Source organism: Dreissena polymorpha, chromosome 7, assembly GCF_020536995.1.
Source record: "Dreissena polymorpha isolate Duluth1 chromosome 7, UMN_Dpol_1.0, whole genome shotgun sequence".
NCBI lineage: Eukaryota > Metazoa > Mollusca > Bivalvia > Myida > Dreissenidae > Dreissena > Dreissena polymorpha.
The window spans coordinates 542,990-562,006 of NC_068361.1; the positions used below are offsets into that span (position 1 = coordinate 542,990).

The 19,017-nt window shown below is 34.2% G+C and overlaps 1 long non-coding RNA gene across 1 annotated transcript; it reads right to left on the reverse strand.

Annotated features, from left to right (window-relative positions):
* Positions 1 to 1,171, reverse strand: LOC127838820 (uncharacterized). Its single transcript, XR_008029977.1, has 3 exons — positions 1,105 to 1,171; positions 571 to 680; positions 1 to 214 (listed from the first exon to the last, which is right to left on the reverse strand). It is a non-coding gene; the product is annotated as an uncharacterized LOC127838820 (long non-coding RNA).
* Between the last annotated feature and the right edge of the window lie 17,846 nt (positions 1,172 to 19,017).

Below are 19,017 nucleotides of genomic sequence, written 5' to 3' on the forward strand. Positions count from 1 at the left end.
CGTTTCCCGAAACACACAATTTTTTTGTTTGGCCCTAGGGACCAACTTCTGCTAAAACCTCTTGATGTATTATCTTTATGACGGCTGCACTTTTCGCCACAAATGAAGCACTATAATTTCCAGTCAAAGTTCTCAAAAGTGGACCTCGTCTCAAAAAGGTGTTCTTGTGTTTTCCTTGTCATCCATTGTTGAGTCATCATAGGACCATCTGGGCCTGAAAAACAGAAATACATATGAAATCCTTTGAAGAAAAATAGAGAATTTGAAATGGCATTAATGTTCTACTCTCAATGATCATGTTTGAGAGAAATCGAACTATGATATTTATGAATATCATTGTCATTGTCATACCAGACCAGGATCACCACATGGTTGTCATATATGTCTTCAGTACACTCATCTGCTCCATTTTTTTGAAGCAAACAAAAATCATCCTTGATTTAATAATAATTATAACTTGCCTGTGTTCTCATTGTAAGTACATTTATATCTAACTATTAAGTATCCGCAAGCCTCTTTAATAAATGACTGTAATGATGGATCAACAGAATTACAATTAACAATACATACTTTCTTACTTTGCAGTCATAGTAGATCTTTAAGCTCTCTCCAGATGTAGCCATGTTTTCTTCCCCGAAGACTGTGGCATTCCCTTGGCTGATGAAGTTCTTTTGTCGAACCTATTAATATATTCAAAACAATAGTTTAGAATAGGCAGAAATTAACATATATTAGGCATACGCACTATTTCATCAACAGAAAAAAAAAAAAATTCAAATAAGTTAATTTACAAGATAATAAAATGAGTGAAAACAATGTCCGCTTACTAGTACCTATCCGAGTACTACTCAAGTTTTGGAAAAACAAATATAAGCACTTCTTATTAAATACAAAAGACAGTGTAGGTTTCATGTTAGGCTCTCAAATTTTCACGCACACTACTTTTGCATGTATTCAAACTGATTTTAGAAATGAATAACATCAATGACATTGCAGACAAATTCCCTTGTGATGATGTTTGAGAAAATGTTTTATCAATTAAAATCTATAAACATAGCATGTAGTTATGAAACGAAAAAAGGAATAAACATGTTAAATACTTACCATATTAGATGTACATGGAAATGAAAACTGTGAAAATGACAAAACAAGTTTGACATTGGTGTCTGCTAAATTGTATGTATATGGTAAATTTTATATCAAAGGGGAGTAACTCAACAAATGTGTAGTATCTAAAATCAAATAATTCTTTATATTATTATAGTTGTCATAGATTTCAGAGTTTAAAGTTGACTCAGTTCATAAAAATGGTATATGATTTCATTTAAATGGATAACATATTACTGGTATAAAATCATAATTTAAGTTTTAAGCTATGAATTAACACAATGTATCAAATGAAACTACAGTTACAAATCACTTCATCAATTAAAATATTATTTAATCATATCTGGATCGTATTCTTGACCATAAAGTTATCTTTTTCATTTGTTTTAATGGATATTAATACACTTATTAATTTTACCTGGTTTTAAGTACATTTTAATCAAATACTTGATAGTAATACATAAATATATTAGACTTTGCCCCCAAAATTGGAGCATTTTTTGCTGATTTTCAGTAAAATATGCACAAAAATGCATTCCATTACATGGTAATAGGTAAATAAAGCATTTGAGATACACACCCCTTTCATTTAATGTTGATTTAGAAGGAGGATAGCAAATAAAATAAAATAAAAGTTGTAATGTATACAGTGAGTAGGACACTTTTGGCGGCCATCTTGGACGCAATCTTGGATTTTAAAGCCCTCCAGCACTTTTCGAACAAATGAAATCTCATACCATAATCTACAGACTCAGACGAACATTTCTGTATATAAAACTCTTTGTTTATGATCAGTGGCCAGTTACTCCCCTAAATAAGCGACTTATGTGTGCCTGTTTGCAGCACTAATAAGAATAAAATTGTATTACAGTGCTGTTCGAACGTCATGGTTTACTCCTGAGTAAACCAAACGACAACATATGTGCTTTATTTGCGTTTTATTGTATTTAACTTGTTAATGTTATAGTTTTAAAAAATAGCGGCATAATAACAAATAATACGGGTGCCTTTTAATAACATGTGGTATCCGACTCGACAGATATGGCATGTTAAAACCTTCGGCAAACCTCGCCCTTTTCCACGGAATATCAGACTCGTCTGATATCACATTAGATCTAAAGTCACCAACCCAATTTTCTAACTTAACGCGATTTGTACAGACATCATACGATGGCAGCAAAGTAATACCAATAAATGCCGCTAAAAAGACGATTGGCGTCAACATTAATATTTGCATGTGTCAAGATTCTAGATTCATGCTTTGTACATTTGCGATGTTCAATTCCCCTACAACAAACCCAATCTGTGCTTATTCTCGATGTGTCCAGGGTTATCAAAATTATAGGGCTCTGGAATGCAAACTTATCATGAACTCTGGCATTTTATAACGAAGGGCATGCCCAGTTTGATAAACGACAGATCCGTGAATTGCTATCTTTACATCCGATGTTTCCAGAAATATTAAGCAAATCAACTCAGTGCCGTTGTAAAAAAAATGGCAGACACTTGGATATCTTATTTATAAGGAACTCGGGTAAATATTACTTTAATAAGTTTTAATATATTTTTAGTAAATGTTTGCACTGAAACCCTGCTAGCTTCTGAGATATACAACACAGTAACATTTATTAAATATCGGGTGAATTAATGTTAATGTGAAGTTTAAATAGTATTTGTATTTTTGTGTTAATATTGCAGTTATGCATGTGTACTTTTCATTTGTTTATATGTTGATAGATCATTATTAATTTAGTAATTAAATGCTGGCTGTCTAGATATAGTATGTACAAAACCACGCAATATCACGGTAGGGTATTATTTTGAATAAATATATCCCAGTCTCCGGTTGAGTGCCTCAGACGGGCATCACCCAACGGGAAGTTTCCGGGTGGGTGCGGCAGCGGCCATCACCCAACGACGGTTATGCAGAAAGCTGCCATTTCTGAGAGAGAGAGGCGGTTTCGGCGACTAGGGCCGACCGGGTCAGGCGTGTGTCATCTGGGCCAGGGTGGAACGGACATATTGGACGCCGCCAGTGGACCCATCGTCAGGCGAGTATCATCTGTGCCGGGGTGGGCATGACATATTGGACGCCACCAAAGGGCCGAGGACTAGGCGTGAGAGTTTGATGATTTGTTGTCGGATGTGACATTTTAGTCGGCCAATGTCTTAAATGATTGTTTTTTTTATTGGTACAATTTTATCTGGTAGTCATTTTAATAAACTACTATGCATGCGGTTTCTACTAACATTAGTGGTGTAGTAAATGTAGCACATATTAAGACATCCAATTAATAAAAATATTAATAGATTCCATCTGTTTCCATCATCATTTCCATGATCAAGGCTCGAACCGCTTGTCACTCATAAATTACTTCGTGACAAAAACTGGCGATCCTGCAGGACCATTTAATTACAATTGGTTTCCTTTATCATGGATTGGTGTGGAGCAGATCATCAATGAGGTATCAGATTTCTATTCTTTACCTGGAACACTGTTAGGCGTTAAGCTTTTTTTTTAGATTTGTTGCGACGCTTGATTTGATTTGATGTGAGTCAAGGGAGACTAGCAGTGGAAAATTAGGGATGTTCATGGGATCTAGGGTATACGAGTTTTTTCTCCTTGGATATTTGTAGTGTTATTGATATTAAGTGCATTTGAGGTAAGTTACAAAATAGGTTCGTTTTAAAAAAATGTCTTTGAATATTATCTGTGTCATATCATTTGAATAAGTGTTAAGATTTGTTTTTAAATTGCCTTTAAGGGAATTAATTTTTGTGGAACAACGGATGTATGGTCATTGAAGATGGAAAATTAATGGGTTCAGAAGGGGCCGAATTGAGGTCTGATGTCGAAAACAAGGTAAGAGCAGAAAGGGAAGGGAAAATTGGCTAGTCGTTCCAGAAATGTATAGGCAGCACGTGCTACGTATTGGTCATGATAATCTGATGTCAGGTCACCTGGGTATAAAGAAAAGAAGATTACCGACCGGATTCTTGCCGAATTCAGGGGTATGCGCAGATATAAAAAGATACTGCAAATCATGCGGGGTATGCCAAAAAACGTATCACAAGGGGAAAGCGCAACAGCTACCAATAGGAGAAATGCCAATGACTGACATTCCATGTGCCAGGGTTGCAATCGATTGAGTAGGACCCTTCAACCCACAAACCAAAAGGGGACATCGTTTCATTCTAACAGTCGTAGACTATGGTACACGTTACCCAGAGACTGTGCCATTAAAGTGAATAGACACCGAAACAGTAGCAGAAGCACTTCAGACATATTTAGCAGGGTAGGCCTACCCAATGAAACGCTGACCGACGTAGGGAAACAGTTTGTTTCCGATCTTATGAAAGAAATATGCAGGCTTCTTGACATGAAGAAACTGACCCCCATACCACCCGCAATCCAATGGTCTAGTTGAAAGGTTCCATGGAGTCCTGAAATCAATGCTGAAGAAGATGTGTGAGAACCAACCACGTGAATGGGATAGATACATTTCAGCACTTCTGTTTGCTTACCGCGACAGCGAACAAGAGAGTTTAGGTTTCTCGCCGTTTGAGCTTATATATGGAAGGACAGTGCGGGCTACAGTCTTGAAATAATTTGGACCTCTGGAACGGGTGACGAAGAGACAAAGACAACATTCCAGTATGTGATGGATTTAAGGGAACGACTCGATGTAACAATGAGACTAACGCAGTAAAACTTGAAAGCAAGTGCAAGGTACCGAACGTACGCAAATAAATGCAAGAAAATGAGGAGTTTTGCTGTCGCTGATATGGTCTTGCTTCTACTTCCAACAGACAACAATAAGCTGTTGATGCAATGGAAGGGGTCATTTGAGATCAAAGAAAAGGTAAACGACAGGAACTACATACTAGAAATAATGGCAATCTGAGAAAGTACCACGCAAACATGCTTAGGATGTTTGTAGAGCGTGAGGAATTTGGGCAGAAGGACAGCGAAGAGACTATGGAGACGCAAGTCAACCTACTGCAGTCAATCGTCGTAGTTCACAGCTTCCTGTGATGTACGCCAGCAGGAAGTTGAACGTTAATGAGGTGAACTACTCAACCATTGAGAAGGAATGTCTGGCACTCGTTTGGGATGTACAGAAGTTCGAGATTTACATATATGGAAGAGAGTTTGTATTGGAAGTAGATCACCAGCCCTTGACCTACATAAATAAAGCTTAGGTCACCAATTTCAGAATCATGCGCTGGACGTTGGCTTTGCAGCCATAACTTGTATGTAAATGGTCAAAGGCATTTTACCGATGTTCTAAAAAACTTGAAACTAATAATAATAATCATAATACGAACAATTAATATAATATGAAGCAGAAAAAACAACAGACAACAACAACAAAAACAACAACAACAATTATCGATGTATTAAATAATTATATAAAGAAATAAATGAATACAAAGTATAGAAATATAAATGCAAAAAACATTAATAAAAAAACACACAAACAAACACGAAAGACTGAAACACATGCACATTCACCTGCACGCACATAAGCACACACACAGATCCTTACATACATATACACATACGTACATACATACATACATACATACATACATACATACATACATACATACATACATACATACATACATACATACATGCATGCATGCATGCATGCATGCATGCATGCATACATACATACATACATACATACATACATACATACATACATACAGACAGACAGACAGACTTACAGATATACAGACAGACAGACAGACAGACAGACAGACAGACAGACAGACAGACAGACATACATACAGACAGACAGACAGACAGACAGACAGACAGACAGACATACAGACAGACAGACAGACACACACATACAGACATACAGACATACAGACAGACATACATACATACATACAGACATACATACATACAGACATACATACATACATACATACATACATACATACATACATACATACATACATACATACATACATACATACATACATACATACATACATACATACATACATACATACATACATACATACATACATACATACATACATACATACATACATACATACATACATACATACATACATACATACATACATACATACATACATACATACATACATACATACATACATACATACATACATACATACATCAACGATGCGTAGAATTTGTTTCTAAGCTGAGGGCTAACGACACAAAATGCACACATAGTACGTCGATTGAGCGATCTTTCATTATGTATAGAAAAAGTCTGGATATTTCTGCTTCAACAGATTTATTTCCTCGCAACGTAATAAGTAATGTTGAGAATTTCTTTCAGCGCAACAAGGACTTGGAGCAGTTACTCGCTTCTTGTACTGAGTTCGAACAAATCGCCAGTCGCGAGGCATGTTTATCAAAGCGACGTTGTAAGCATTACGGACAAATCACAATACATGGTGCGAACACCAAATGATACGAGCGACTGTTTAATAAGTGATATATGCGAGTCGTTCGATGGGGAATCATTAATTGTTGATAAAAAACAATCAGTGCGTGAAACTCTTGGATCAGGCGTACACTTTGATAGAGAAAATGCTTCTGCTTTCTTTGTTGTGGTCCTTGTGAAATATATCCACCAACGAGATAGCGATCACTGTTTGTTATTATTGCTCTGATAACGAGATTGATTTATTTCGGACGACAAAGGGCGAATTGTAAAGTGTAAGACTCTCCCACAGGAGCATGAATGTTACGGTATTGCGATTCATCAGGACGACATGTATATAACTTCGGGTTCTGAAGTATTCCATACCCGTTGGATGGTCGGTTGGTGAAAGTGCTGTTCAAAGATTCATCTGGATTGTTGATGGGTAAACACTACTTTTATATTCCAAATCCGATCTACAAGGACCTGAATATATATTATTTTCTTTGATTCCTAAAAGTAACATATAAACTATTTGTTTATGTTGGTTTATGTTAAAGACGTTTTAACTCTGTCATTGTTTCACAATAATCTTACTATATAATGTTACCATATCTTATTATTCTTCACGTGATATTCACATTCTAGAGTAAAGTTAGATATAAATATATATCAATAAAGCTTCATAAAAGTATATCAGTAACAAAAGCTCATTATGGCCATTTAATTATTAGATGCTCCAGGAACATCACTATAGGCAACGGCTAAGAGTCAAACCAATGTCACCGTAGTGACTATTGTATAAACAATTCATTATGTGTATATTTAAACAATACAATTATGCGTTACAATAACTTAAGTTAAGAGTGTTAAATATATTAACGATATCTAACATTCAAATATTTAAAACGGGTGGAAAACGGATAACGTAATATCAATTAAACATATCTTAACTAAACTTTTCGTGGAAAAGTATTGTTAATTAGTAAGCTTACATGTCCATGTATTGTGTATATTATATTTTATAGGTGTTGGAGTGAGTCCTGATGGAAAGAGGATCTATGTGACGGACAGTACAAATGGCAAGCTCCTCACACTGAATAGGGATGGAGAAGTCGCAGTAACGCTGGCGGATCTTGCATTCAAATGTACATATTCATCATGTAACCTACATGTGGCTGCCACAGGACAGGTGTTTGTCTTTGGTGACAATACTTTAAGGCAGGTAGACACAGACGGCAAGAAAATCCTCAAAACCACGAAAATTGATATTGATATGTCAAATATTGGATCTGTCTATTTCAGCAAAGACGCAAGCAAGATGATGATTGGATTAATACACAACAACCACGTTCTTGATTTCAATACAGACATACTCATGGCATTTCGAGATTTTCATTTTTGACAGAGGATCGAATCACTATAATACTAGCGAGCCTTTACCATCTTAATTACCATCATGCATCTTATGTCAATTTGAAATGCAATTGTCACATGAACTGATTGTTGTTTTTAATTCATGTTTCTGCAAATCATTTATTCTTTATTTCCTCCGATATCGAAGATTGAAATAACATAGTTATACAATACTCACAAAGCATGTTTAACATAGAAAGAGTGGCATGATTTACAAAATATCTTATCAGAAATTATTATATAAATTAACAATATCATATATTGACAATATTATCCTGTAAGTTTCATACCATTACAAAGAAACATTATAGTCGATTTTAAGCGAATGTATCATAATCAAGTTAAAACAAATAACACATTAGTTTGAGTAAAACGAAATTGCTAAAAAGTTTATCTTCAGTTACTGTAAATGCAAGACACACTATATGCCTACTCATTTTCATTACTGGAAGAATCATAAATTGCATACATTTGCAGTGCCCAGTCACTTTGTACAGTTCAATAATAAGCTCATTCCTTTTGGGTTCTTTTGTTTCACAAACAGAGAGTATGGCTCACAATACTGTCGGTGAACTTGTTGCAGATTGCACATTTACTTGCAAATTACCTCGACATCGCCTTAATACGGATCTTCGTTGCCTTTTGGTTTATCACAGATAATGACGGTATATTCTTTGAAATGACGATGGTGGAAAGCGGTCTTTAAGCTTCAGATAGCTTTGAGTCCTCGAGACATGTAATTTCATTTGCATTTTCTGAGCGTCTTTGTCTGTTTTATCATTCTAACATTGTTTTTAATTGTCCGTGTCCATGCCATTTTTCCGGGGAATACACCACTACCCAGATAAGTTTCTAGGGTAGGCATCATATTGTACTTTTGTAAAAGTCTGTAGATGTCAGGAATCAGCCCTTTCATATTCGCGCATCCTAAGCAATATCGTACAATCTATGGATGAACACTTTCTTGGTCGAAAATCTAACTGGAAGCCGGCACAGTTGCCCCAATAAACTGAAGTTTCTCAAAGTATATCAGTTCTTCCGCGGTTTTAATGTTTAAACATGACCATGCAACATCGGTGTTTGTGTTCCTACCGACGTTAAGAATTTGTTTAACATATCTTCTATGGGATACTTCAAGTTGATTTGTGTCACCATTTGAATAGTTGCACCATAGCGGCGAGCCGTATAAAGCTTTGGGCAAGACCACATTAACATATTTTTTTTCTAGGATTTAGTTAAGCAGTATTAAATCCGCAATGAAGCATAGAATTGAGAGTACCTCTCATCTTCGACGAAGATTCACGCATCAGTGCACCGCTCGACATGTTACGGTCACATTTCAGTCCAAGATGTGTGTACGATTCTATTTCCTGTATTGTTTCATGTCCGAGTGTCCAACTACGTTCAGGTCGACTGCATCGCTGTTCGTTAAATACTATAAATGCACATTTTGATGGATTATATTCAAAGCGCCATTTAAACGAATAGTCATAGCATATTTTCATCATGCCATCAAGTGCTAGCTTTGAAAATGCAATTAGAATCATGTCGTCTGCTACTGTAGACTGTTCATATGCATTCCGTAGAAACCTAGACCAGAATGTTCAAGAGCATTTATTAACCCATTTATATATAGTAGATAGCAGTTCGGTGAACTTTTCCCGCCTTTGCGGGTTCCTTGACAAAAAGGGAACCATTCCGATGTATGGCCACGATTTTTCACACAACTAGTCATGGTCGAGTATAATTCCATGAATGCGAGCAGTGAAGTGTCGTCTTTTTGTGTTTGGAGCTTGTAAAAGAGGCCGTCATGCCACACTTTATCGAACGCTTGTCTCCCATCTAAGTAGCACACGTATAGCTTTGATCCATGTTCACGTGCAAAATAAACACTTTTACGTAACGTAAATGACGTTATCAGACAGCCAAGGCCCTCCTGGAATCCGCACTGTTATAGCCCTGTAGCTATCCGGATTGTCCTTTAATTAATTAGGAGCCTTTCCCTTTGGACAAGAACGTATACACCTCTCAATGTCTTAGGACATTACTGTGGCGTTGCTGTCAGGTATCAATGTCTAACGCAATTTCCCGACGTTTTGTGACACATGATCACGCCATATGAAATCAAAATGTTCAGAGTTAGATGGCGAATATAGTCTTTCAAAATAAAACCCTAATGTAATGTAATGTAATTGCTTTCTTGTCACGATATACAATTTCAACGAACTTGATACTGGATGTGAACTTATTACAGTTATACGCCATACGACGTGTGTTGACCTGTTTCCAGAAATCATTTGTATTCATTTCTGCAGATTCGTCAAGTTCCTGGTTCAGCAGCATCATATGCCAACTTGCTGCCTTTCTATGGGCTCGCCGGAAGTCCTTCTTTTCCGTCTTATATGACTCTGTGTTAGTTTTGTTCCTCTGACGTCAGCTCGACACCACTGGGACCTATTATAACGCATCTGTTTATGGTATTCACGTAAACCGCTATCCCAGTATGGCTTTAAATGAGACTGAAATGGTCTATGACCGATACAAGTTCCTTCCGCCCCTGTCAGTACGTCACATAACATAGTATATGTTGAGTCAATACTTTCTTTACTATCACACACACATGTACATTGGTTCAAAGAGTTTGCAACATTTCCAGTATAGTCACTTATTTGTGCATCCGTGGCTCTTTTCCAGTGAATGCGTTTAACAGATTATTCGCTGACGTTGAATTTACCGTCTGACAAAGGACAGTTTATGCTAACTGCGACCGGCCTTTGTCTAGAAACATTTAGACAATCATCATCTAAAATTTCACAATGCAAAACGAGATCAATACAGTAGATAAACAAATATAGTCAATCACTGATTCATATACATCATCATGTGATACAAATGTAGATTTCACACCATTACAAGCTGGCAAACAATTTACAGGTATATTCTGCGAATCTGAAAAGAACTGCCTAAGAAGCAAACGTCTTGGTTTGTCATCAAGTTCAGATCAATTAAAATCACCTCTAAAAATAACCATACCTAACTCACAAAAGGCACACCAAAGTTCATACAATTTCTGCACGTAATCCCACAGGTATCTTTAATAAAAAATACCCTACATACTTGATTACAGTATACAAGGGATACAACTGTAAAAAATTCTGCACAATACCATGGTCTGAACAAAAGCAAAAACTCGCTTCCAAAAGCATTAATTACATAAAATAAACGTTATGCCAAGAGCCAAGATATTTATCGTTCAGAAAATAATAAACTTGGCAATAAACTACGAACATGCATTTAATCAAAACGATACCTTTCGTGCAAAAAAGCTCAAAAATCCTAACTTGGACACAAGTGTGCACAAATGAAAACTGATAATTCTAGTTGTAATATCCATTTACCTTTAAGCTAACCTCTTTTGAAGGTACATATACATATGCTAGTTTCTGTTCATAGTTTAATATAACATGATTACAATTAATTGTGATCTTTTGCTCGAAATGCGTATAAAACTACTTTAGTGTCACAATAGTCTACTGTAATTTTAGATAATTGTAATCCCTTTAAAAACAAAACACTGACTTTATGGATTAATGTATTTACATTAATTGTTAATTTTAATTTTTATTTAATATAATTTTCATTTTATTTTATATAATATATACATATCATATATAATTATCATATTAGAATAGCAAATTGTGACCAAGAACAAAAGAAATAAGTGCATGTTTTACACCTGTCTTTACCTACAGTAAGAAAATACTCCGCAAGCAAATTCTTATTAACAAAAACGAAACAAAGCATATATTTCGGTTGAGGTTAAAGACCTATAAATATAAGAGAATTCGGTTCAACAAAACACATATCCCCAGTTCCAAGCATTCTATACATAGATGATGACGTCACTACGTTATTGTCACCTCTATGCTAGGACGCATCACATTCCCCTGATTTGGGGATTTGTGCTTCCGCCAAAATAGTTCCGCGTAGGAATGAATATTTTATTATAATGAGAAAAACGGTGTTAAATATGTGTTTAAAATGTTTAATGTTGTTTAAAGAAATGTTATTAAATATGTTTAAATGCGATTTTGAATCTCTATTAAGACTGACAGCGATTTTCAGAAGCACGATTACTTGACTTACTTTCGCTTTTACTTTCACTTGTAAAAGAAGTGCTACCCACATTTCCTTGCGCGTTAGTACACAGGTCAGTAAGACCGATGTGTACACAATGCAGTTCCAAGAATATAAATCAGAAAAACAGTACGCAAACTGATCGCAGATCACTTATTCAGCACCAAGGAATTATAAAAATCTATTAATACCAGTTAATTGGTCACTGATTCACCAGAAAAAAATATACCTAGGAACTTACCAAAAAAGGAGAAACCGTTTAATACCAGTTAGCACTTTTGTGGAAAACTATCTAACGGAAAGTCCGGAGATAGCCGACCTATCACGATCGAAATCACCCCCCCTATTATCAGTATTTAAGCTTCGCGCAAACCGTATTTTCTGTCTCGCTTTACAGGTATGATTCTTATAATTATTTACATTTTGGATATTCATTTGTTGTTTGTATTATTTTACTAAGTGCGGTAATTTATAGTTAATTACTGATTTTAGTTGTATTTGGATGTTATTGTTATAATTAATAACATTATATTATTATCTCTACAGGATTATTCGGTATGTAAAGAATTGTGTAGAAGTTATAATAACTGGACCGCAAACTGATATAACAAATATTTAAATATAGGCTTATTATTGTTAGTTACTGAAATCCTATGTTTCTGAAAATTACTGTAGAAGTATTTTATTAAAAATGTTCTATGACATGCTATTATTAACTGTGCATGTAGATTCACATGTATTTTATTTGAAAATATTATAATATTTCTCTGCCTCGCTTTACAGAAATAAAATTGAACTGCCATGGCAAGATGGTTAGTTTTAAATTATTATCATCAAACCATCAGGCAAGGAATATATATATATCTATTTAATAATTAGTGCTTAACGCAGAAATGGAAATAACATTTCATGAATAACATTAAACACACGAAGTAAACCTCAAGATATCCTAAAATATCCAAGAGAATACGAGTAAGAAATAAAATATAATCGGTAGTAAATAGGACCGGTTATATAATACACTACATGTATTTCAAACATGCGATTTGATTGGTTAATTTACGACTGCAGTAAACAGCCCACCAATCACGTTGCGTGTTACATTACTTAACAACTTGCATATAGACATGCTTGAATATTGTAGATAACGTAAACACTTTAAAAATTACGGTGTTTTTACACATATGCAGTTACATGCCATCATAAAAGTTGTCTGCTTTGATTCATAAATTATATTTGGATTATAAAACAAGGAAAAATTTGCTGAACTTCTCAGTATTATATATGAGGGAACAAAATATGTCAAAGTGGTTGTGCACACCTGTGTCGGAGTTCGAACATTTTACAGTTTTTCATGAAACGTCCGTTTCAAACAAAACTATTTACACACTGACTGCTATAAAGATAGTTATAATATGAAAGATAAATGTTTTGGCTATTTTTATGTTGTTTATTTAGTGCAATTATTGCTGTTGGAAGCAATTATTTTGCTTTTGTTCAGACCATGTTGTTGTGCAGGAAATTTTACAGTTGTATCCTTTGAATATATATTTGTAGTATGTAGAGAATTATTCGTAAATGCCCCTGTGCGTAATCCCTGTATATCACATAAGAATGATTGGTACATGGCAGATACACTTTAACAATAAATACATAATTAATTGGTGATATGTGTAACTGTAAACCAATTATCCTATCATCATCAATTTCAAGTGGCGAAACTCTGTCATTAAGTTTATGTCGCCAAAGTAGGGCTACCAATTTTCCGTTTGCTAGGCAATAATATATCATTATCACACTTGAGAATATATATATATAATGTTTTTAAAAGCAGAGTCGAGAAAATTTACACTGTTATGAAGCAACCAATGTTCAGAAATACCACAAATATTTATATGAAGGTTAGTCAATCTTTTACACAAGTATGATGCGCTGTACATTTCAGTTTTAACTTAAAGTCTTCCATTTCCACACATTAAATGGAGCATTTATCACACCAAACACTCGGGTTAGTCCACCTCCATATCCAGACTTCTGAATCGATTTTCCCAGGGGTCGTTATCATAGGAGTCGAAGCGAGGAGCGTCCACCCAATTGTCCGAACGTTTACGTCCCTCTCGAAGTCTCGGCGACTGCACTTTCGCCGCCTGTGTACGCAATGGCCTGCACGAAATATATGTTGGCAAAAAGGCATATTCCAGCAAGCGTTCGGCCATCTCATTATTGTAAACGTTTAGACGAATCACAACTTTTCCCGGACTTGACTTACAGGGGAAAACACGCAGCATTGACACAGTTGGGCCTTTTAGTTCAAAACTTTTGTAAGAATGTCTGTGTTAACCTTTTCACTTAGGCCAAGTAGACAGAAATGGCGCGTCGGCTTGCGTCGTTTCACGTCAAAGTCACCCGCACCTGCCAGTCACGTGTAGGTATTTACGATTTCCAATTAAAGAAACACACTTTGTTTTACACTTTACTCAAGTTTCAGGCTAAGTTTGTTGACATTAAGTTAAAATGTTCTGGAAATAACAAGTATTGCAATTTGTACAGTAATAAAAATGTAAACATATTTTGAATTGAAAGAAATATCAAAACACAAAATTAAGCATGCGTAATAAGTACGATATTTTAAAACTTTAGCCTAATTTAAATGTGTAAATCGTTATTCACTTCGAAATATGTGTAGCAAATTCAGAATAAAAACTAGCTATGAAAGTTGAAGTGTTATTGAAATGGATATACCTGCTATATTTTATTTTTTTATGTTCAAAATGTATTTTGGCGCATGTAATTTTTTTTTGGACTTTGCAAACTTACCTAAGCTCTCAGCTAGTTTTATGTTATAAAATTTGAATAGTCAACATATTCGCAAACACGTTGGCAAGCAAATACAAATTTAACAAATTTTCTTTGAGGTTACAACTAGTTGTATCATACTTGTTTTGATTTGTTAGTCTTGGTTTAACCCAATTAGGCCTCTTTCAACCTTCATTTCTGTTCTTCAAATGATTATTTGAATAAACCTATGACCCCGGGTCGCACAGTTTTTAACCGTTAGTTATCTGAACTGCCTGAAATAACTTCACCAGAAGTTCTATCTGAAATCAAACGTTAGTGGAGTATTAAGTGTTAAGTATTTACGTTATTTATAGTAAAAACAGCTCTCAAATATAATATTTGTAGTAATGCAATATATATTTGTTATTTTTTCATCACTGATCAACCTGTGTCATATACACATTTCATTTAAATATGTATTTTAAACAGGTTAATTATCTATCTGTTTACTGGTTAAATTATTGCTTTTGTTAACATCTCCATTTTGAATTATTACACACTTCATTTAGGTAAATAGGAAGCCTATTATATAAGAGTTTAAATTGAATACGTTGCTTGTTTGTGTTCTTATTCTTTCTAAAGCTCTCTTTCATTTGAATTTCAAATTATCGGAAACTTGTATCTGTAGTAATATAATATGACAGTGAAAGTGGAAAATTAATGTATAAAAATATATATTGATAGAGCTAATGTACGTCGAAAACTTAAAATAATAAGTCTAAAACCTTTTTGAAATACTCTACGATTCCAAGATTGACATGTTCAGTAAATGACTATTATTATGTTGGTCTTTAAAGAAAATAGTTTTATGATAATTTCTATTGTATTATATTTCCTGTACATATAGACGAACTTCAAACGTTCCAGTCAGTATCTGCATAATTGAACATCAAGGTGCTTGTATTGAACATGTAATTTCATGTATACATTTAAGCTCGAGCCTTCCGTTATAGTCTTATGGGCTGAATATGTTCAGCTGATGGTTACTACAACACAAACCCAGCTAAACAATGAACCGTTTATATTATAAACAAAGTGTATATGCTATGAAGGAAGACATTAAACGCTGTACGTGCGTGTACATTTGGAAGGAGAGCTATTTATATTTTAGGAATAATATTTTTCTGATATCCATTCACGTATTTCATTTGTTACATAACATATGCATCCTTTTGAAATATAATTTGCTCTCTTAAATGTTAAGTTAATGTTTTGAACTACAACGTATACGAGTTGGCGTATATCCTTCGGCCAAAATGTCACTTTATTTTCAGACAGAGACACTATTCACTAAGCATCCGTGGATCTTATCCCGTTTGCGAATGCAAACAAAGCGACTGCCAAATGTGCAATTTTCTAAATGAGGAAATAAATAACAATTCAACGAAATTATAAGCCAACGAGTTTAAAGAATAGTAATATATCAAACGATTACACACTCAATAAAATATTTATGTAAAGCGTTGGTTAAGAAGGGCAATCGACCGTTTACAGACTTCACTATAGACGTTATCTAATAATAAGCAGAAACCCAAACAACACAAGTTCTTGAAAATCGTGGCGGTGTATACAAGATTTTCGTCAGGTCGGTCTGCTTTAATGAACAGCAACCTTAAAATATATAAATAACGCTATCCGAGGCTTGAATTGAGTTTGGCTTGCGCATACGCACGCATACAAATAATTCCCCCGATGAAAACAACATGAATTAAAAACTAGGAGACAACAACATGCTTTTACAATTACCAACGTAAATATATTTTTTCACATAATTTAATTCAATGTTTGATATACAACTGAATTTCCTGCGAACGACATAATTCGAAAGCAGATTTTGAAATACGAATATAATAAAATGTCCTAAAAATACTACAGTCAAGTAACGACTTCCGAATCATAACCCACAACGAATGCATTTTAATGTTTAAGAAAGGGTATAGTTTTTAATCGTAAAACAATGTGGAAATTTTAAATATGGTTGAGTACAATTATGCATAATGTAGAAGATGTATATTACTTGATTTACACATGACATACTGAAGGTTGTTTTCTTGAACCAGATTACGCAATTGGACCCGTTGGTGACCCATGTGGTTTAATAATATACATGAATTACGAGCAGTTCATATTTGAACCAAATTATGCACATACCTAGTTCAATATATTTAATTTTTAATGAATGGTTAATGGGTGTTCCTGTCTGACGGCATTTATCGGGGACGGCCTTGTTTTATGGTGCATCCCTAAGAAGGTTTCAAGTTTTCTAAAGTCCTAGTCGTTTAAACGAGATAGTAATAATATATATATATATATATATATATATATATATATATATATATATATATATATATATATATATATATATATATATATATATATATTGTATTTTTATTTTTTATTTATTCATTTAAGCATCCTGATTGTAATGATACTGAACTACTAGAGAATATTTAACAGTTAAAATGTATATATAATGTTATTAATATATGCACTATTACCTGCAATAAATGCATCGATATATTGTTGAAATTTATCAGCAATTCTGTACATGCAAATAAGGCAAATCTAAGAGTACTCAGCTCATTTAGTGATTATTTATAATGGAATATGTCAGGCGAACCTTAATATAAATAGTTTCATTTAAGTTGCATGAATAAGCTTATGCAGTGTGTACAATGTGTATTTGTTGTAGTATACGTAAGTTTGCTTTGTCTCTATAGTAACCAACATTGTCATATTTAGTTTCGGTATCATTTACGTATTATCTAATGAAATACTTGAATGTTAAAAGCAGCATTCGCTTTCTTACTAAGACACTGCATATAAGATGTTTGTCCCGTAGTTAATGTTGGAACGTTAAAACTTTTAAGAATGTGCATTCAATACACTTCATCTGCAACTATCCTTGTGCAAATCTTTAGGGTATCACATGTAGTTTGTATACAAACAAAATAAAACACTTATATTTTTTATTTTATTGTCAAACACAACTGAAAACATCAAACTTAAACACATAAACAAAATCAAACCACACTTAAACTTGTAGAATTTATATGATTGATGATTGTCTGTGTTAAATATAAACTAAACGCTTACAAACGATGACCCGGGTATACCTGCTAAATATAAAAATTCACAAAAGGAAAACGGTATGTAGATAAGGCTAAGCATACGTTCTTTCATTATTATAAATAACCAAAACGCTACTTGTAATGAGTCAAGCAACGACGCTAACATAAAGTATGTCTTATCGGTAAGCAATACGATATATGTTATTAACATGGTCTCGATACACGTAAGAATGAACTGAATAACACCTAGAGCAACAAATGTGATCATGCGCCACAAAAAGAAATGCTTACTGCAACTTTATCTTAAAGATTATGCTAAGACAACCCATTAATATGTGCTCAAAACTTAAATATATTACACCGAGGGAAAGATATTTTTATAATTAATGTTCATGCATAACCAAACAAGGACAAAATCAATGTTACACAGAGCAACATATGTTCAATAAAATTCAAAATACATATAAAGAATCAAACCGCAAACTCATCTATAAAATTGGCTTATACAAATATACATTTTTGAATAACTTACATACATATATATCCATTTATAACACGAAAAAACAACTAATAAGTTCTAATCAACAATCAAACAATCGATTATCATGGCCACAAATATACATCACTGAAAATCACATTATTAAGTGGTACAATAACACGAGAGTCTTACAAAAAAGAATTTAACTGATATAGTTCTATACATTATCTTGATGTAAATAAGTAAATTGTTAAATGGCAACTTTCTTTTATCAAAAAATCTGTGCTATGTAGGCTATAGGTAAAAACTCTACATCAATAGAGATTTGCTGTATGATATTTAAGCGTGTGGTCGGATAGGTCAAAGACCAATCATTAATTGTTCAAGATATTCAGAAAGTGCCGTCGACATCGGGCATGATGCCTTACTGTAACACTCTCGAAGACAACACTACGTCAAACACATACGTAACGAGTTTGCGCAGGGTGTGTGGTTGTTGATACTACGGTCTAAATTGAGAAAACAATTTGTAAAGAAACGGATACACAGAGCA